This window comes from Eulemur rufifrons, chromosome 1, assembly GCF_041146395.1.
Source record: "Eulemur rufifrons isolate Redbay chromosome 1, OSU_ERuf_1, whole genome shotgun sequence".
Classification (NCBI taxonomy): Eukaryota; Metazoa; Chordata; class Mammalia; order Primates; family Lemuridae; genus Eulemur; species Eulemur rufifrons.
In genome coordinates this window covers 62,827,283-62,832,080 of record NC_090983.1, presented here as the reverse complement: position 1 = coordinate 62,832,080, position 4,798 = coordinate 62,827,283, and positions in this window count along the sequence as shown.

The window sequence follows — 4,798 nt, the reverse complement described above, 5'->3', positions numbered from 1 at the left end:
TCTGCGGCTTTTCCATGTTCTTCCTACCTGTTACATCTCTTCCCATTCTGTATGCCTTTATTTTGGCACATAGTTCAAAGCAATAAAAGAGTTTTTTTTTTTTAATTTAGAATATTACTGCTTTTAGAAAAGTTTTTCATTTTACAAATATCTGCATATTGTCATAAAATACTGATATATGATTAATTGATATAAATGCTTCTTAGCCTTAATTTTTAACAATATACATCTAGAGGAATGTATTTAAAAGACAGATTGCATAAGAAGCGAAATGATGAAAGCCTAGATCAAACTAATTTATACTTACCTGAAGGTTATAAATTATACTTTTAAATTTTGTTTGTAGTTGTTGGTGTTTGAGGGTCAACTAGAAGGGAAAGCCTGGATTTTGTGCCATGTTTGTAATATGGTTTATTCCTTGATCACATAATCAGAGAACAGAAACTTATTGGACTTTGCCTGTGAAGAAGAAAATTATAGGTCTAAAAATTTATCGTAAGTTAAATCTGTAGGGAAATAAGACTACAGGAGGCATTGTTTTTCCTTATTTATTTTTTGTAGCATATATTTTTCTTCAATATGTTTTATTGTCTTTACTGAAAAAAAATCTTTTAATAATCATAGCTTTTCTGTTTGTACTCTTTCATTGGTGAAGATATAGTTAAAATGGCATCTTTCTCTAAATCTAAATTTTTTGGAAATGACATTTTTAATGAAATGTCAACATTTAAATTTATTATTTTTATGTTATTTATATGTAATGTTAAGTGTTTACGAAGTTAAAAAATGAAGTAATTTTAAGTAACTACTTAAATGTTCAGAAATTTTACATTTGAATTATTAACTGCTAGCAGGTGGTTTTGGCATTAGTAAAGCAATAAGTATTTCGAGTGAGTCTGTATTACGTGGGATATTGAGCATGGGGGCAGCACAGCAACATGTCTGAGTGGTATTAATGTCACCACGGAGAAATGCTAAGTCGAATCATCAGGTCCTTAGCATTTAAGATCCCTGGAATAAGATGTTATAATTAATTTAGCTTCTTTCTTGGCAAATACCCCAAGTTTTTCTTACACTTTAACTGAATATATTCCAGCCTAAAAGTGAATGACATAATTTTAATATGACTAGTGTCCAAATTAATAAACTTATAGAATTTTAAATCAACTTTCACTTTTAAAAATCCTGGAAAGGAAGAAATATATAGTCATTTTAACATTGATAATTTTAAATATTTTGCTGTCAAATTTACTTGGTCAGTTTTATAATAATGTGTGAATAAATAATCCATATAATTTTGTCCTCTGGCTGGGTTTTTTTTCCATGAATATATATTTGATAATGTGAGAAGACACTGACTGAGCTGTTTAAAAAACCAGAATTCTAATTAAAAGTGTTGTAGGGAAAAGCAAATGCAGACACAGTGTATGTCATGGTGATAATGTGACTCAGCAACCTGGGATCTTAACATCCACGTTACAGATGGTCAAGCCACTGAACTATTGTGAAGTCAATTGTGATAATCTCCCTTACTTGGAGGCTCACAGTTGAAGTAAAACTTTAAAAATTACATATGATATGATTCATATAAGTTTCTGCCAGATGACACTTTGTATTAGAACTCTTTTTTCTCGCCTCTAATTCATTCTTTTTTAACACATTGACTGCCACACTAGAAAAAAATATTTTTTTCCTTGGGACCACAGTGTTTTATTATGAAAATAGAATAAAAACTTTGAAAACAAAACAATTTTTCTAATTCAATGGAAAAATTTGTTATTTTTTATTGTTTTCTATGTGTGACTTACATGCTCCCAAGGTAAAGAGACGTGTGCGTTATATATACTTCACAAGCCTCTAGGCTCAAAACTAGCATGAGTTAAACACAACTCACATGGCAGTTAATGTGTTGAAGATGTTCCAAGGAGGCCTATGACGAAGAAGTTTCCATGGTCAAATTTAGACATTCTCACCTTCCTCGGTGAACTTGATAATGTATGTTAGCATGTGAAAGCCCAAGGTTCATAAAATCATGTTTAATTTTATTTGACCTAATGCTTTCCAAACTTTTTGACCACAGACTCATTTTTCTAGCAAAACTAGCATTCCATGTGGATCCAACTTAATTGATCAAGCAGTTCTTTCGCAGTTTACATTAGACTACCTTATAAAACTATTAGGCATAGAGAATATTTTGTCAGGATTTTAATACTGAAACGCAATTTGTTTTTTTGATGCTTAGAAATAACTGATATAAACAGACATTTGTTACTAAAGATTAAATAGTTTTATGATGCACATGACTGCAATGTGAATATAGTGTGGTAGTTTGTACTGAATAACTCACACCTGGTTTTCTTACAATGTAAATTATTTACTAATGTACACTCTTAATGTATAAGTGCTTTTATTTATACAGTAAACATGTTTCCATGTCATTTTGAGAATTTTTTTAATAAACATTCAAATAGCTTGCTGTAAAGTTTTGTATCATACAAAATTTGTTACATACATATTGTGAGATGCTTCAGTTCAAATAACAGTGCAGTAATTCACCTATATCTAAAAGACTGTCAAATGATTAAATTTCAGGTATTGCACTTCTATTGTGAGTGGCAGTTTACACATTTTAAATTATGTCAAGGCAAAAGCAATCAATACTATGGGAATCTTAATTTGGTCCACCTTAAATGTAATTTCAAGGATTGCTCATTTTATCTATTTAACCATGCATCCAGGAAAAAAAATGTAATCAACTTATATGTTTGTTTCCACAAAAGGCATTTACCCTGAAAGAAAACAGGATTTATTAATTTAGTTTAAAATCTGTGCAATTAAAAAATAACAAAAAATCAATTTGTGTTTATTTCTTTAAGTAAAATATACAAATCAAGTTCACTTATAACCTATGGCATTACTAAACTGGATAAACAAATACTATTTGTCAGAAATGTGCTTTTCTTTGTTCTTTTATATTTGACAAACTCATAAATGATATGTTTTCAAATACTTCTTTATAGCAGTTTTCTGGGAAATTAATAGAATAAATTTGTAAATATCTGGTAAATTAAATCTGATGAGTAAAATCCAAGACTTCTTTAAGGTTAGCATATTCTTTCCCTTAAACTTTAAATGTGGTCATGGGTCATGGGTGTTTTATAACTTTGATACTTATATGAAAAGATCCCGATTTTTTGTCTTAGTCATTTACATCACGAATTAAGCACTTTCAAATAAATACATGATGCTAAGATATCATCTAAGAGTATGTCTAGAGTTTAGACATAGCATTAGATGATACCAATAAAAAATATTTAGAACTTCTGTTATTATACTGATGAATGTAGACAGGATTTTAAATGAATACTGTCCAGGTGATTTGTAGTCTAGAATAAGGTCATAATGTCACATACGTCCATAAATTAAATTGTTCCTGTGATTTAGAATACTGACCATAAGACTACTTTCCAGCAAAGCATTGGGAAACTTGTGAAATATTTCTGTCTGACTCACTATCTGCTCATTATTTGAATGCTGAGAAATCTGTGCTTTTAATCATTTCCTACCATGTCGCTTTCTAGTTGTTTTTAAAAATATGTATTTTTTAGGCATATAAAGAGTCTTACATATTTAATATTTCTTCTATCCAAGTAGCTTGGTAATATGCAGCTTTGTGTATTATTTTGCTAGCATTCAAAACTCGGGTGTGCTTCTCCGTATCTGAATATATAGCAACTAGACATTGGCAACACTTCTGCATCACGATGATGTGCTATGCAGTTAGAGAATGAGTAGGGTTTTTGCCTGTGTGCTATTGTGTTTTTCTGGTGTACCCCTGCGGTAACATCAGAGATGGTGGCAGTTTAGAAAGCCTACAGTAAGTGAGAATTGGCCTATATCATCATTTAATAGCTATGTTCAAAGACATGTATGCCAGGAATGATTAGTTCTTAATTCCAACCTTTTCCCTTCACCATAAAAACGTAAATATGTATGGATACATGCATACAGTCATTTGCATTTTAGCTGACTATATTACTTACATTTTATTTTGCTATGATTACTGAAATTTCAAAGGATAACCTGAATAGTGCTAGTATGAGTGTTTCAAAAACATACTAATCAAAGTTTCATGTTTTTTTAAAGTTATAGGCCGTTTTAAAATGATTTTAGGATTTGCTGAGCTTTTAGATGCATATTTAATTTCCCATAGATACCTAAATATAGTATCCTCAAATTTATCTTATGGCAAGAGATAATTATCTAATGGGAAATTTAAAAATATTTAGCCTTTTTATACTTAAGATTCTCATTTTCTGATTGGCCTCAGTTATAGTTATTGATACAGTGTTTTCTGTTACCTGCATTTGGTTTGGTTTTTCATTTATCACATGGAGAAATGTTCTCTTGGTTTTTTAAATCTTAAAAATGAAGAATAGGGAGTCTAAGCCCCTAAACAGACTATAAAACAGTCCTTAGTTTAGTACATGCCACATTACAATCAACAAATTTTGTTTAAAAACTTTCTTTGAAGGTTGTTTGATTTTTTTTCTTAAATAATAGAGAAGCAACTGGGTAGAAACTTAAGAAAGTATGAAACTTAGGCAAAAGAAAGTAGTATTTGGATATTTTCATTCTTAATAAAAAGAATCAAGCATAGTTTATTAAAAAAGTTGTTTCACACATAACTTAAAGCCTGTTTAGCCATCAGAAATTTTAAATAAGCAATAAATGTTTTAGTCAATTACTATTGTGGTCTTGACAAGCAATAATAAATGAACTGTTTTTATGTTTCTTT